This window comes from Zerene cesonia, chromosome 28 (genome assembly GCF_012273895.1).
Source record: "Zerene cesonia ecotype Mississippi chromosome 28, Zerene_cesonia_1.1, whole genome shotgun sequence".
Lineage (NCBI taxonomy): Eukaryota > Metazoa > Arthropoda > Insecta > Lepidoptera > Pieridae > Zerene > Zerene cesonia.
The window spans coordinates 3,179,051-3,197,925 of NC_052129.1; the positions used below are offsets into that span (position 1 = coordinate 3,179,051).

An 18,875-nucleotide genomic window follows, 5' to 3' on the forward strand; every position below is an offset into this window, starting at 1 on the left:
TTTATTAGTATATAGATAAAATAAGTATGTGTGTGTAGCTACAGTTTTAATAATAAAAAGCTAAAAATACTCGTTATCGATATCGTTATTTAATATATTTTTAATTTCAGAATATTTGTAATCGCACAGATAAGGTGAAAATTAGCTTGCGTCACGCTCGCAATTATCAAATCGCACCAGGGTTGTTACACAGTTAATAGACATTTAACAAATATTATAAACTTTACTATAATATTCTTAAAGGCGTAAGGAGCATGATGATGATGATGATAACAGAACTATGTTATAGTCCTATCATATTTAACGCTAGTGTATAACGAATTCATTTATTTATTGATTACCCTTTTTAATTTTTCCGTTTCATAGAAATATATTAAAGATTTTCAAGTGGAAAATAATATACAAAACAAATTATCTAGGCAGGACGTGCGACGGGCTCACATCCGACAAACGGCCGAGAAAGTGTCGTTTCTAATTGGATTTATTTCTCTCCATCGATCTTGGCTTTTAACTCTTTTAAATTGAATACCAAATCTCTTTTAAATACACTAATTAGCTATAAACCACGGGCATTATACGTTTAATTAAATATTTTACAGACAACCAAGGCTCACCTGGGCTTCTTAATTCTTTAAGACGTTCCAAGATTATAATCTAGACGAGATACCTTCGTTATATATATTTGTTCTACGAAGCTGCTCATAATTTACATTGGGAATTTGGGACATATAATACAATATGAACCGCGTTTAACTAGTCTAAATATAAAATGTCCTAAAGTTACAATATCATTATCTTTATCCATTTGGGGTATCTGGGGTATTTGGCTTGGGTACATCCTCAAATACTTAATATTATTATTTAAAAAATAGACTATCAGAGTTATATAGACTATAGAGCCATGTTCCGTCAATGTCAAACAAAAACCCACAAGCAGCTTGGAATATACTACAACGGCAAAAGGTTTAGAACCACACATAATATGAAACATGTTAAAACGAAATAGAAGCTATATCACACACTCCATTTTACATAACATTAGCGGATCAAATCAAAAGTCCTGTATGTTTGATCGTATCAAACACAAAAGTATATCGACACTGAGCGCTACAATACATGTACACATTAGTGTACATACTTTTAAGTATAAAGAAAAATTTGTGGGTTTTTTTGTATGAAGGGATCGATTTCAAAAATCATTTCACCATTAGCTTCAACTTCACTGAGTGTCATAGGCTATATTATATATGCCACGGGCGCAACCGGGGCGAACAGCTAGTCTGTAATAATACACGGCCGCTGCGCGTACCACGAGCCGTGTAAACATCTCTCGTTAATCTACGCAACTGTTTACACCTCGCCGGCAATGGAGATTTCCGCAAATAGTAAAACTATCAACGTTTGTAAAAGCAATTAGTCGTTTTAATTAATATCCACTTGTACAGCCCGCTCTGTACAGAAGCACTTTTATATATTCAATATATACCTATTATGTTTTCCAAATTTTATGAGTAACGTGTAGAAAAAAAGCAGGCTTGTGTATTGTAGTCCCGACGATGTAAACCGATGAATTGATTTGAGTAAAACCCAAGTGGTAAGGGAAAAGAGATATAGACATAAGCTTAGAACATCCAACGAAAAAAGGTAACAAGAAGGAGCCGCGGGGGAAAGCTAGTGTATAAAATGGCAGCTATGATTAATTCATGTTTAGCCTGATATATTAATCATATAATTGCCATATATCATCATCATGAATTTTATAAACAACGAAGTCAATAAAAACATTACACACTTTTATATTACACCCAATGTCCACGTTAAAACGTATTTAATATAATAATAACAAAATATCGTGAAGAATATAATGTGTAATACATAATATTCTTCACGCTATATTTATTACTAAGTACCTGCTTGAAGTAGTTTTCGATACATCAATAAAATTCCCTTTCGAGCGTATTAAATGAAGCGATATAGTATTGTACCTTTCATTTCCATACGAGCCGCGTATCGATCACATTCGCAAACAAAACTGTATGAAGCGTGCTAACTCAACACTTTTCGCAATGAAAAACACGTGCGGATTGAACGCGTTTTTAAATTGAATCTACTTTAACATTAATGTTTATTGAGATTTTCGTTTACGATAAGTCGTCCAATTTTATTGGAATCAACTTATATCTAGCAACGACGACTTAGTTTCGAGAGAACATAAAGTTATCATTTGACTTTTAAATTAAATATTTATTTTCTATAGCTTTGTCAAAGTGCGTTTCCCGTAAAATGTTACGTTACGTTACGAAGAACGTTGTTGCTTAAGTATATACTTATATTGTATATTAAAACAAACTTGCATTATAGGAAAATTATATATAATATTATTACTAAACGATCTCCCCACAACTACTAAACGACTTTATCTTGGAAACGTTGACATCTCTCATCGAAGTCTTATAAAAACCTTCTTTAGCTATTAGCTACCATTCAAACGTTTAATTAAAAATCCAATACGAACTACGCAAGGCTGTAAAAAAAAATCCATGCAATAATTACGCAATAACTTCATCAGCGTCGTGATGAATCTCGAGGAACGAATATCGATTGCGCTGAGCAAGAACAGACGCTCGAATGGTGGTACAGTGAAACCTGACTCGACTCCAATATTCATTATACACTTCCTAACTAGTTTCAGGAGCCAGCCACCTAAACATTTCAACGTTTATCGCAGCACCAAATTATTAACAATTCCGCAAACTGTCAAACTGGGTGAGATTACAGCATTTCTAATTGATCAGCACGGACATATACTCGCGAATCTAATGGCAATAGTTCGCTATAGTTGACGAAAAATATAAAAGAGAAATACGAAAATAAATTTGCATTTATTTCTCATTATATAATGTTAAAACCTTTACCGATATGTTTAACATCAGAATGTTCTTTCAATTTGAGAATAAAATAAATACTTTAATGTTACGTATTTACTCAGTGAAAGCCACAAACAATATAAAATCCATAAAATGATAATTCACGCATACGAATCGACCAACAATGCCTTACTGCATAATAGGTATTTTATCCGAAAGCATAGAGGACGTCATAAATAAGGTAGAATATTGACTATAACTTATCGATTCATCATTCATCTTTCATGATTAAAATGTAATTTGAATCACAGCTCTTTGTAGATCAAATAAAATAAAAAATAAATAGTAATAAAAATATTCAATAATAATTATACCGTTTATTATTCGCAAATAACTTTTACATTAATTCGGTTTCGCTTCACGTTAATCCCGTGTTGTGTTACACTCACACACAAAAACAATATCCCAATTAACCATTATTCCGTCACACACTTTTACATGTTCATACATTCACGAAGCAATGAGGAAAAATATTTTCGCACGTTTGTCCCAGTTCGATCGTTTCCATACATTTTCTCGATGGCATAAACTTGAATTGCTTCATCAAGTGTTCTCGTTTTCAGCCCTCAACATTGATTTGCAATCATTGAAACTGTTTCTGTTATGCGCAACACCATCGTGCTAATTTGTTTCCCTTGCAAGCTAATTGATAATATACATTCTTTCTTAAACACTATCACAACATTGTTTTAGATTAATATCATCCCGTTGTTAGTGTAAAGATTGAACAAACAGAGTAGGGAATCAAGTTTAATACGTATACCCTATACCTACGCTTATAAATTTACATAATAATAATTATCTACCAAAACGAAGGAACTGTTATACGCCTCTCAGAATGTTAGTTAAATAAGTTTACAATTCGGCTCCCCTTATTTTCCTGAGGAGCCGTTTTTAAGTGATTGCTGCAAGTTCTAGTTTATCTTTAATAGTTATTACCACACCCCGGACAGGGCACTACTCTGGTTGTACTGTATTAACTATAATCGTATAAAACGGAATCCACCAACCACTAAACACCGGTCAACTCATTGTCCACATAATATATGAAAAGACAACCATGACTCGTGTCGGGCATGGTTGGTTACGCTCCGAGTGCTCATTACATTGGGGGTCCATTGTCGAACGGCGATGTGGTAATAGGCTGTTACTCTATCCATCAAACTAGAATGTGTATTAGAGGTTATGTTAGATATGCAACGTATCCAATTAATTAAAGACATAGATAATTTAGGCATTGTCCAAAAGATAATCTAGCAAAGAAGGTTAAAATTTCTAGTAGTTAGACCTCACCTTATCAATAAATTACAGAATCCAATATAAATACACCGTGAATACAACTCATAATCTCATTTACAGTTTAATGAAATTCCCACCAGAATAACAGCAAAAGATAAAAATAATATCCCGTCTGCTGTTAATATACAGCTTTGTACTTACTTCAAATTAAAATTGATTTCTACATTAAATTCTACGAGTCGATATTCAATTCCCTATTAAAATGAAATCTGAAAAACTACACTGATAGCTATTTATTCTATTGTAACTCAAATCGAGATCTCACTAAATGAAAATTAAAAACCAATATTGTACAAACGGAACTAGAGCTAGCTATAAGAAAAACCTCCGGAGCATTTTCCGAAGCAATGCCACTTGACCGACTACTAGAAACGTATTTTTCACGTTTCCTTTTTACCAACGTGAATAGAATCGGATGAAAATATTGAAGAAAGGAGTAATTGCTTTGGTCGCTTGAACAAATAGCATATGATATTACACGATATAAGTTATCCTATACGTTATTAAAAGGTTTACTGAATCTCAATTAGTATATACCCGTTTATTATTTCTTATTAACATGCTTTTCACTTATGACACTTAATTATTATTTTTATAATATTGTACTAATCTAATTACATAATTATTAAAACACGATCCCGAAAACCGTCTCTATATCTTCCTTATGAATACCTCGATTACGAATCCTGTAAAAGTTGGTTTTTAAATAATCTCCTTTTGGACATTGGTAGAGGCTTCTTTGAATTAAAGATTTTTTTAAACGTTTATACTCACAGTAGATAAACGTTGAAACACCAATTTTCCAAACATCAGACCATCGCAAAAAATGCAATGTGCATTATACCACCAATGCTTTTTGTCGCCAAATGTTTGAGTTGCATTAAATTTTAGCTGTTCAAACATTTTTCTCGACAGTTTGAATGAGATATTAACTCTACAGAGTGGTTTTTCGGCGACATTATAACGGTATGTTTAAGGAGATTTTACCGTTTCTACGCGTTTAGCAAGCAATAAATGTAATTAAATCTCCAAATTCCCCTTTTACATGTGTAATTTTGCCATCACTTTCTACGACATTAACCCACATAATTTCCGTGTACCTACTCAAAGTGTCGAACAAATTATAATGTAACGCTTCAATAATGAATCTCACTTTGATATGACTAGGCAGAACTTTAACATACGCGCTCTTACGTTAGCGAGCTCACGTAACGCAAACTACATATAAATAATTACGTTTATACTTTCGACTTATATCGAGTCATCTTTTAGCTTAACTTTCTTGTATTTAAGTGAATATATCGGTGGAATTTACATGAAAAATTAAGCTACAATAGCTATTTGGCTATAATTGCGAATATTCGGGTTCAAATAATACTTCGGTATCCATATCAATATCGAGCCAATAACCGAATTCATTTCATTTACTCCTCGCTCGGAAACTTTCTCATACGAATCCAAACTAAGCAATCTAATTTGAAACTGGACGGATCCGCGGCGCCCTCGTATATCATACGCGTAACTTTTACAAATCATAATATATTATTTTAATAAAAACTTTGAATAATTTGTTGTGTATAGCGAATTTGTATTGCTATACAAAACTCGATCAGCGCGACTGATTTATTCCTTCACTTTTAACACGTTGTATTTATTTAAATTGAAACTTTTAATATAGATTTTAAAACAATGTCTTTGTTGCATCGTACCTGGATGCAGTTGCAAATTGAGGCAGGTTTCGGCGTCGCTGATTTACGACACCACACATTTCCGCACGGAGCGCTTAATTTAGTCCCTCCTCTTGTTTTTATTGTCACGTATTTCTCTTATGCTACGGAAATGTAGCTCTTGCTAGAGTTTTAAGCGGTGGTGTGTATATATTAACGTGTAACGTAATATCAAATGCTTAAGGAGTTTGAATATGTATATTTAAATAAATAATCATTATTTTCTTGTAGTCTCCCCACCCATTCCGACTAGGTCATCTAATTGGTTAGAACATGAAATACTCGTAAATATTGACATGTGCGAAAATATATCAATTAGTGGATAGTGCTAATTTAAGGAACTCAGTAATTTACCGACTGCTATTTTATAAAATTCGACGAAAACGTGTATTGTGTATAACTTAATTTAAACGATTAAATTCACTAACACTGTCAACTAATATTATCATCTAACCAGCCGTTTGCCCTGGCTCCCTCCGTTTTAACCAGGATAAAAAAGCCTTTGTTCAATACATTTCATAAGTCCGAATTATTTTCATTATATTGAAAAAAAACATCATGCTGAGAATTCCAACTGTTTATAAATGATTAATATAGTCCATGTTCTAATCCTAAATTTGCAGCTGAAATGCCGCAGGTGGTCGACGGCAATTTATCCAATTTGTTAGTGGCGCATGCTTCATAATAAGGAAACTTTTAACACATGAGGGATGATGACAAAAACATAATACTCATTCCGTATTACAGTTTACAAATATTACAATACAAATCTTGTTTGCTTATGACAGGAAGCAGATTTCTAGTGTCAAAAAGTGCATTATTATAGTCCAGATTTATATTTATACGAGGATTTCATATAGATTTTATAAAACACAATCATACTCCTAAATCCTAATCAATCAATGAGAACATATCACGAAACCCACGAATCGCAGTATCGAACGTTCAAAATTTGCGTAAAGTATTTATAGTTTTGGAGACGCGCCATAACCACTTTAAAGGTAAGACAGGTCTTATAAAGATAATTACTAATTCCATTAGAACGAAGTCAAGGAAAACGGCGAGAACGGCTGGATATGGCAACACGAGTACCTTAGAATTTTAAAGCTGATCTTTCAAATTGCAAATTTATCATGTGACCACTAACGGATCTCCCGATAAAAAGATAAAATTTCACCAGGAGGACTTTAAAAAACAAAGCATTTGAATTTTTAAACCTTAATATAAGACTATACGGGAGGTGCAACAATGTTCTACTTTCTGCAACGATTTGGCATGACACGTAGATCGAATCATAGATACAAATTTCAACATTTGCAGCACATTGGTCCTTATCAACATTTCGATCTAACTTCACGTCTTCTATTGATCCACAGTTCTAAAAGACACAGCAAGCAAAAACCAATTGTATAGTTGGTAGAAAATCCTTTTTCACATCGCGTAATATTTTAACAGAGTGTCGAATACGTTCTCGATAAGAGCCTACATTTTAGTTTTATCGCATATTGGACAAAGTGCTTGCGCCAATGCCAAATGGCCATAAACTTTAAAATACGTTTCACCCTACGCAACATCCCATATCGTTAAAAAATATAATGTTAATATTACAGTGTATTGTCTAATTAAATCTTATCCAGAAATCGTTGACAACGACTATTCTACTAACAGCTTGTAAGGATGTGGGTGTGTTTCTTGCTCTTTCACGCAAAAACTACTGAACTGATTGCAATGAAATTTGGTACGGAGACAGCTGGACAACTGGAATAACATACAGGCAAATTTTTGTCCCGATATTGCTACGGGATACGGACTTACGCGGGGCGCAGCTAGTGATACATAAGTTTAACTACATTGAAAACTACGAATTCCTACTGACGGCATGGAGAAATGACGAACTAAATCATACGATAATAGGTCATAAACCTGCATATTTTTCTATGGATTCTATATAGTCAAATTGTATTGATGAAGTTCAACCTGATGGTACGTGCAACATCTAATACATGCGAAATAGAGAAAAAAACTGAATGTGAAAACGTTCTTTAAAATCTATATGTAAATTGTCCGAATACCAAACAAAGACGCCCGAATTCGGACAGATAAACCTAATTTGGGTAAAATGTCCCAGCAACCGAGCATGTCACTTAGAATGTTCCCATTCAGCTCTCTAGAGAAACCAAGATACCTTTACGAAATCAAGCAATTCACTCTTGGCAAATGTACGCTAGAGAGAGCAAAACCGTTTTCGAATATTTTTCAAACAGTTCAAAAATGGAAAATGTCGACTTGCTGATATACTACTTCATGTATGTATTTATATGACACATACTAACGCCATATAGATATAATAACATAAATAAAAAATCCAACAAAACAATTCGATTGACTGAAAGCTACAACTCATTAAAACTAAGTCAGTAGATGGAAACGAAATACTTTCATAGGTACATTGCTCTTGTCTTTGCATTGACATTTACATTGAATCATCTTTAGACTTAAAATGAGTCGGATAAGAATTCACTGCACTTGCCCGACGTGCATAACAGGAAACGCCATACAGGCCACCCACCGTTTCCACACATTTGGAACGGAGCCTAGAGCCTCATTCTGCTCTCTCTCTCTATACATTATTATTATTATACGACAACATATTCACGAATCCATAAAACCTCTCAATAGCGTGATAGAGACAAGGCCGCGGTGTATCAAATCGATACGAGAACTACGCCAATGTAATACTAATGGGTATTAATTGCAACAAACTTTCTTCTACTTAACTCGTGAGCGCAACAGCAATCGAACACTTCTGATTTATGGGAAAACTGTCGACGTTAATTCCAACCTATTAACGTTTAAACATAACACTAATTGCATTAACATGTCGAAAATGCACGAATTACTACAACATTTTTAGTCTCTTTAATGCGCGTCATAGTATTTAACGATAACTAAGACATTATGTAATAAGATAACCCATGTACCAAATGCATGTATAATATAATGAATGGTTTCCAAAAAAAACTATAAAAAGAACATAATTAAACAGGTCAACACACAAGTCTTCTATATAAAATTTTCTAATTAAGAAAACGAACGGAAACGTTTCATCTTGGTAAGTTATGTTTGCAAAACGACAAAAACACAGAGACAAAAAAAAACGGGGAAACGAACGAGCACCACACTGCAAGTGACATCTCGTAAACTTTTTTTATGCAGTACCTACGTACGCTGCGAATAGCATTATTAGACGGAGAACTGCAATAACTACGTTTAAAGTAATTTGCAAGTGCTACATATTCATCAACTAGATTAAATTTTTAATTCATTTCGAACCAAATTACACTTATAACAATGGTCAATATACTTATGTATGCGTCTCATATACGTTCATATGAGATGTATATATTATATGGAGCTATAAAAAACTGCATCGTTACATACACGTAAATGCCACCGACAATTAGGCACCATATTGATTTTTCAATCAATCCTTGTTATACATAAAAACTCGTATATTTTCACTATTTTAGTTCCCAATTATTTTTTATTTACTCTTCGATCATTCTGAGAGACAAACCTTTTAATGATGCAATCGAAACGGTTTGAAAGGCTTGAATATTAAACATTAATTTACACATCTAATACTGAATATCTTATTAACGCAATATCCATAGAGCGGTACATACCTTCTGCGGTTCCAAAGCCAAACACATATCATTAAACGTTAACATATCTTCTTAGACAAACCTTTCAGAGTAACAATAATAAAAATAGTAAAAAAAACAAAAAAACACTCTTCAATGATCGAATCAACTACATCGTCTCACTTGCTCTTATACTATAGAGTTAACATAAGAAAAGAAAAGTATTTAATCCTGGCGATCTGAATCAGGATAATAACATAAAACTCATTCAATTATTGTATTGTCACCGATCCTTGATAAATACTCAAAATTTGAATTAAACCGTTTTAAGTAGGTCAAAATCAAATCTAATGGAGTCGCTTACACACAAACATACAGGTGATTTAAGCTAACAAAAGCCGTGGACCATAATTGAATCTGAATTCATTTTAGCATACAATAATGCGTGTACAATTAACGCAAGTCCACAATGGGCATTGATTGTTGGATACCTATTCACGAGTCATGCGTTACGTCTACGAAAAAAGTTCCACTATGAACGTTACCTTCATTAACTAGAAGCTATATTGTCTTCTGTATTCATTTAATCCTGGATAGCGAATCCCGTAACATAACATAACAACAGTCCAAGAAATCATTGGTTATGAAATAATGTTAATACTGAGTTCGGTACACATGTTTGCTTCTAGTAAAATGTTCTAAACACCTTGGTACATATTGCATTCTTGTGTTTTGCGTAAACCATCAATATTGATAGGCTTCAAAGTGCTTTATAGCGTACCTACACACTGTACTGTACTGAACATGTTGTTCTATCGGTATTCAAATATTGACCGTCGTGTTTGCTCTTCAACCGACTTCAAAAAATGAGGAGGTTATCAATTTGATTGTATTTTTTGTGTATGTTACCTCGACAACTTTAATAGGTGAACCTATTTTTAAGATTTTTTTTTAAACTGCTGCCTGCCATGTGTTCCAATTTAGATTTAATCTAGTTCTGACTAATTATATGCGGTTTAGTTTTTTGTTAAAAATAATCATTTATATATAAATGTATATCTGCTTGAGTTTTACTTATACTTGCATTTTAAAGACCGGAATAATTCGACAATGAGATGGGATTTGAAACCTTCGCCCTACTTATTAAATAATACAATACCGGCCATTCCTTAGCAAATGCTGTAGAAAGAATATAGAAAATGCTGAAAGTATAAATGCCAATATTACAAAATGTATAAAGTGGAACGTTTCTTCCGTTCTAGGTTTCCGTTCGACTTCTAGTAGCTGGAACTCATTTTACATTAGTATAAAGAATGATAAGCAAAATATTTGTCCCTAACCAGCTTCAAAAAAATACGGGTGAATCATATATCACCGTATCATATAATATTAAATAAAAAATAAACCTACTTTATACTTTGAAGGCTACTGGGCGTTAAACATACATCGATACTCTGGCCATTATAAATGCGCATAACGTTGCATTTGTAATAGAGACCGCAATTATACCTCGAAAACAGGCATTACCCGTGTATATGACATATAATTACACTATAAAGTTATACTATAATAATTTTCATAAGCGTAGGTCCGTTACACAACACTATCCCATCCTTCTATATAATATTATAAATGCGAAAATTTGTAAGGATGTATGTGTGTTTGTTGCTCTTTCACGCAAAAACTACTGAACCGATTGCAATGAAATTTGGTACGTAGCCAGCTGGACAACTTGAATAACATATGGGCAAGTTTTTTTCCTGATATTACCGCGGGGCGCAGCTAGTTTTACATAAACTCAAAAATGAGATGGGCCAAAATCCCATTCGAAAATATCTCTTGACAATAATGGATTCGCAACGTAGATCCTTTGAATTCCTAGCTAGAGACTACGGAGTGCAAGCCATGTACTGTATACGATAACAATAGGAGTACGTGATCTGTATTCTTTACAAAGTTTTTATTATTGCGCCAACTGTTTGAGCACTTCAATTGTGCGTCTCGAATTTGAACGTACGAATATTGTACTGGAATGAAATTTTGCATTTTATCAAAAAAAAAAAATATAGGTACTTATTTTATTCAATAGTAGTTGTAGTGTTTTGGTAAAGATCTAATATTAATAAATATTTATTTGAATATTTTCTTTATATTTATTACAATTGAGTGTGAATTAAGTTATCATATGCCAGTACATATATCGAAATACATCACTTGCAATCACAGTGTCAGAGAATTTCCAACCACCTCTTTCCATAAATATTTAAAGCATGTATGCGAACTCTTAAAAATAAACGAACAAAAGAGCATTGTTAAAGTTGTTTCAGAATTGAACTTTCAGCTTTACAGAAACTTCTAGAAAGATTCAGAAATTACGGGTTCGATGTTTGCTATTGTACTGAAATATTCCGAATATCACATTGATATAGTTATCAAATTTTCGACTTCTGATAAAATGAATAAAATACTATTAATCTCTGGGCTCTGATATAAATATAAAAGTAAATTGATTGTTTGTAACTTGAGACTGATATACGATATTTTGTCCTTAATTAGCCTTAATTAAGATCACAAAAGCAATAATCGGCAATACTCAGTATTTTCTATCAAATAAAAGAAGACTATTATTTTTTATTAGCAGTCCGCCTCGACTTCGCCCGTACATATATAGCCTATAGCACTCGGGGATCACGTACACATCCAATAGTTAAAAATCTTTTGATATTGGTCCAGTGGTTCCCGAGATTAGCAGGTTCAAACAAAGTTATCAGTATAAAATAGACAATAGATATGTAGCTATGGTGTAATGAATATTAATTTGTCTTACATAATCAGCACACCAGTATACTTTAATATCTAGATAGTCACATTTACTCGCACACGACAGAAGTACAGTCGCTGGGAAGAGGGCATACGATAAATTAGTGCGAATTGGTTTTAATGGTACTAATGGCTTTGATTACATCTGCAAATTACCATGATGTCACACGGTAGCAATATTAACTTGCATTGGTGAGAAAGGAACTGATCGGCGCTATTTGTGACTTAGATTTTTCGATACATAGTTTTGGTTCTGTCTCCAAAGAAACTTCGAGAGGTTAATAAGTTGATCGTTTGCTTCGCTTATAACTATTATACTATTTTTTGTCGAGTGCATGTCGAAATGATCAACTACGCTTGGTAAATATAGAAGCAGTTATTTCTATAATATTGAGTCGATAGTTAATGATATCATATCATAGCTATGTATTCCTAAGATTGGTCCTAGTTAAACATTTTCCGCAACATACCTCATTTAAATGTCTCACAATGTCCAGCTTAGGTTTTTGTAACAAAGGTTTATATGTTATTTGGTTCATTTTATCACAAAGATATTGAACATCTTTGAGATTAAGCAAATTGTCTCAGAAACTTTACTGTGTAAACAACAATATTTTTTAATCAAAAAGCACAATAAATTTAGGAAAGTACAGATTTCATAGCAAACATATTTAAAAGTTTTACGTACCATATAATTTCACCAACTCTATCTAATTTAAATGAGTTCGTTAAAGTTTAAATTATACGTAGAGGTAATTCATTGACCGCGTGGTGTGGTGTTACGTCAGCAAACAATGATCTCACTCGCGAATGGGTCAGTGGAAATGGGACACGACCTAAACAAACTGACACTTCATATGTCCACATATATAAATATATGTGTACAGAACTAAGCTACCTTTTGTTTGCAAAGAAACCGACGTGACCTGAAGATGATAGCTTATAATTCTTGCGTACTATTAATATGGTACGCGATGGATTATGGAGCTGTTTGCAAAACAAACATATACATAATAACATAACTCTGTGGAAGTTTATAAATCGGAAAGTATCAGTTGGAAATAATTAACCGACATTTACATTGTAGAGACAACTATCCTGGAGAGGACCAAACTATATAAATATTATGTGATATGATAGAACAAACTATTTGACAGAAAGAAAACAAAACTGTTAAAAAAGTTGTCAAGACGGCAAAACCTATCATGAATTTCTGTGATCAGTTATTCAAAAACTCCTATATCTTGAAATGACAATTATGAAACAAAACAAATTAGGTATGTTAACTTAAATATGAAAAACACAACCAATATTACGATTTAACGAATATCAATCTTGCAGTAAAACCAACGACATACGTTTAAAGCTATATAATTATACCTGACTCATCGGAAAATACATAAAAGCAATTAGATTCCTTCCCTTCCCCTCCACATCCGTTGATCAATTTGCATAAAAATGGACTTTCAGTAAAGTCGAGTGAAATCACAAATATTTGAATAAGACAGCAAATAGATTGACTGAATAGGCTGTTATTCAAATTGAGAGATTAAAAGAACTTAGCCTATAATTGAAAATACACTTGGATTTTGCGATTTATAGTCTTGTTTCAATCGGAAGGATACCACCCAAGGAAATGAACATGAATATAGTTCGACGATATGTGACACACATGAAACTGCATACAACATTTAGTTTATGCCTTCATATTATTTCCGTGTCAATGTAACGAAACATTGTTCACATATTGGGATACTTTACGAGACATTAAAAGACACATCCGATTCGTACAATACTCATATCATAGGCTATCATCATACATACTATGCCTAACTACATAAGGTATTTGCGACTAATTATTGTGGTGAGACGATGTGTGGCAGTGTGTGTGTGTGTGTAGTGTGTGTATTCACATTCACGTGACATGATCGCTTGTATACCTTCATGATTTAAAGGATCTGCACTACATGTGTGTCTAGCATGCATATTCAGTTTGCTCATTGGTAATATACACTCAATACTCTCAAATCTGTCGGCATGAGCAATGTCATTAACACGGCTATTACATTTACAATATTAGGTATGTACCGAAGAGGATTATGTTTCACTCTGATTACAATAAAAAAACATCAAAAAGTTCACGAATAAAATGTAAAAACGCTTTACTATTTCAAGCTGGCTAATTAAATTGCAACATGGCGGAATACAAATGCACTCCACGAAATAGTTATGATATATTTTAACCAATGTACATACGATCTACATATTAACGAAGTTTGCTTTAATAAATTTCAACGTGATAATTTTAGTGTGGGGAAGCTTTCGCGTGAAAATTCTATCTAGGCTTTCCAGGTATAAACTATACATGTAAATTGTAACGTAACAAGATATAAAATAGCTATATATATTCGCTTGTATGTGGGATGTGTGGATGTGGTGTGCTGGTTTATTGGTAGATTCCTTTAATCTGTCCTTCAGAAAACATAAAATCCACAACACACCGTGTGCATACAATACTGCAATTGTCGAAAAGACAAGAAACTGAATAGCTGCATCATTTTTTATTTCATTTTCATTTTCACAATTCACCACTAGTTCGAAGGTCAGGGTCTGTATTATTTTGTACTACTGTTTCTGTTTCGTAATAAATTTTACGTACAGCTACATTTATCACAGATGGGGAGTCGAAAGGAAGAGAATAGTACACTTAAGAACCCATCCTAATCTATTAAATTTGGTGACAGAAGTAAGGGCTTTGTTACTTACACTAACCTCACTAAATACAGCAACCATTTCAAACACCACAATGCCTATTACATGACGAGGCAATTCTGTGGCTAGATAATCCTACTGAGATCTAAAACGGCCTATTCACGGCACGGCCTGGTGTCACCCAACAGCTTATTTCGACTATGTCTACATAATACAAATTTCAAAATATACCAGGATCTACGAGATATTCAAGGGACCACTTTCGCGTTGGTAAAAAAAAATAGAGGATCACAGATTAAACATGGGGGATTGAGGTTGCATGAAAATGTATTTTATATGTTTTAACTTTTTTGTCAACCCTCCAAATATGCATTGTTACCAAATTTTGAAAATGGTAAGTAGAAAAAAGTTTGCGAATATTGTTTTTAAATTGAACAATATCCAACCGTGAACTAACAATGAACATCCTACTAATATTATAAATGCGAAAGTTTTTAAGGATGTGTGTGTGTGTGTGTGTGTTTGTTGCTCTTTCACACAAAAACTACTGAACCGATTGCAATGAAATTTGGTACGTAGACAGCTGGACAACTGAAATAATATATAGGCAACTTTTTAACCCGATATTCCTACGAGATATGGACTTACGCGGGTGAAACCGCGGGGCGCAGCTAGTCTACTATAATCAGTTGGTTTCACGCACTAAATTCAAACGTTAAGTAACCACGTGGGACATTTAAGCGGGCCTGAAGGGAGCGGTGTCGAATTGTCGATACATTGAATCGATATCAATCAAAAGGTATTAAACGACGTGGTGTCACACCGTTCCGTTCGCTAAGCGGCTTAACAAACGTTCAACGTTTTACGTTCACGGCTACTTGACGTTGTTCGACTCTTCGAGCCTATAGGGTCAACACATTTGATCTGTTCCACACAACAGTGGTTTACACACTTCGTAAATTAGATAATATACGCGTTGATATTCGGATGTTTTACTTTGCGTTATAGTCAGTGTTCATGTATGGAGTATGACTTGATTGGGTGTCATTTAGTCTAATGGTTCACACTTAGTACACTCTTTATATGAAGCTCAGCGTCTCATAATCAAAGTCTGAATACACTGCCACATAGAATTTATTAATCGTTTCTTTATCACGTTTATTTAGATTGTGTTAACATATGACAAACTAAATAATTATTATTCTTTAATATAAGCACTATATATAAATATATCCTTTATTATATTATCATTCTGTTTATACTTACTACCTCATCTGTTTAACATATCACAAAAAATTCAGCAACGAACACAAAACTATTTTCACCGTAAACGCCGCTGCTATAGCAAGCGACATCCACCGCGCAAGTTCCTTATTATAACATAATAATTTCAAAGCAAAATCTCAGCATAATTCGGCGACAGTAGCGACACTATGAATATGTCATGGCGTCCATTGAAATTGTAGCATTCAACGTGCAGCGCAACCGCACTTTGGATACTGAATTTCAATGAAATTATACTGAGGTTTCTTAGAGTACGCTACGGAATTTCAAGCGCGGCTTTATTCACCTCATGACCGCCAATAACCGTCATAATTCCGTTTATAAATCGTGCCTCGAAACAGCAGTATAACGAGGAGTATTTCTTTATATTTATATCGGATTTATATAATATAGCTTTCTACGTGAACGTATTGAAATCTTTGGGCAGAAGCTCTTCCATTTCTGATCGTTACTATTTTTCTTTACTACTCTTGACGTGAAAGTCAATAACAATTATGGACTATTTAGAATATCTTTAATAATTATATACATCATCAAACATCAAAATAAAATAATAAGCTACGAATTCCCCATATTCCATAAATATGCAAAATGACGACAAACTTTTTTTTTTACCTAATCCACAAAAAGTTGTTGTAAAATGTTTTACTTTGTTGTTCTGTGTTAGCTGTATGCAAATAAACTATAATTGCAAAAAGGTTTAAGAATTTCAGGGCATTCGCTTTTTAAATAGAGCGGACAATGCTAATTTGTACTTTTTCATTATAATTTATGTAAAAAATTGAATAGCAGCTAATGTACAAAAATGAATAAGATATACTCGTATATATTTATACGTACATCTTGTTAGTGTATTTAACATATTATATATATAACCAACCAGTATTACTTACTCTCTTTTATATCATATATCAATACGGGCTCTATTAGGTTTACTTATATAATGTCAAAAAGTCAATAATTAGGAGGCATTTCATTTTCCAATATTTTCTCCATGCTATCCGAAAAAATTAGCAAAATATATAACGGTTCGTTTCCCACTCAACAGATTTAAAAGCAGAAAATGTCTGGCTATAACTAGCAATGAATAGTAAAGGAAAGCAATGTCCCGTAAAAAAGCTCATTGCGAAGATTTCGACTTGCCAGCGTGTAGGTACCGTGAATTGCAAAGTAATTCATTTTGTGGTAAACGTGATCGGGTTGATCAACAGGTACCGAATCCACGAAGTTAAACTTACTTCCCAAATACGCTACAGATTTCTACCTAAAATAAGTGAAGAAAACACCAGCAAGGTTTTGAAAGAATTTATTTCTTTTGTACTGGAACAAGCAATCTATACGTATTTATACTGTATACATCAAAATGTATTGCTAAGCGTAAAAATCGAAAACGGCTTGACAACTTCGGCAAATTCAAAAAATTCAAATTCAAAATTGTTTATTTTCGGGGTTCGAGACCGGGCGAGCGTGCAGGAAATAAATTGATTTTTCAATTTATCTGCGCATGTGGATAACATCACCACTGCTTAAACGGTGAAGGAAAACATCGTGAGGAAACCGGCATGTCCAAGAATTAAAAGTTCGACGACATGTGACATCTGCCAACCCGCACTTGGCCAGCATGGTGGATTATGGCCTGAACCCTCATAGGAGGCCTGTGTCCCAGCAGTGGGAACATATATGGGCTGATGATGATGAATCAAATCAGAAGCGAAAATATAATACAACGTGGAGAAATTTCATCTCTATTCATATAGACTTAACGGACTTAACGGACGGAATTCGAATCAAAATGAACAAAACTCTCATCACTTCATGTTGTTTCCTCTTACTAACCGAGTGTCTTTACAAGAAATATGTTTCATGCTGATTCTTCGCAAATGACTTTTTAACACTTGAGTATCTTTTGGCCATGTTAAGATCAAACAAACGGTATGTCACTCGTATTTCGTTACAATTAGAATTTTAAAACGGGACCAAAAATCTCGAGAACATGCACTATACCAAGGACGAGAAGAACAAGAACAATGTAGAGTGACACATAAATGTAGGACAATGCTCAAGATACGACATAATTATCTATTCATAAACAATATGCGCACGGTGAACACGCATTATGCAGCTATATTTAACACACACCTGCCAATGACAAAAAGTGGGCAGATTAACCTCATTCCCGTAACCATTTATTAACTTCACAACTTATAAAAATAGACCAATTGCGTAGTTTCTAGTTCATTCAAATTCCGCATAAGTTCCATAGTGCTAGCGCGAATTCGCTAACTACGACACCGGAAAAGTTCATTAATATATTTAAATTTTAGTCAAAGTTACCACGAGGCGTAGAGGGTAATTAACTAATTGATGCTTTTAACTCACATAGTCAACTTATACGTGGCAGGTATTTAAAATGCATTCCTTTTCCCATAGTTCTCTTTATATGACGTCATAAGAACCGGCCT

The 18,875-nt window shown here is 33.6% G+C and overlaps 1 protein-coding gene across 4 annotated transcripts in view; it reads right to left on the reverse strand.

The window, feature by feature from the left end:
* The window catches only part of LOC119837531 (catenin delta-2), a 39,739-nt gene that overhangs the window by 14,610 nt on the left and 6,254 nt on the right, over window positions 1–18,875 (reverse strand). The gene's annotated exons all lie outside the window — the stretch shown is intronic.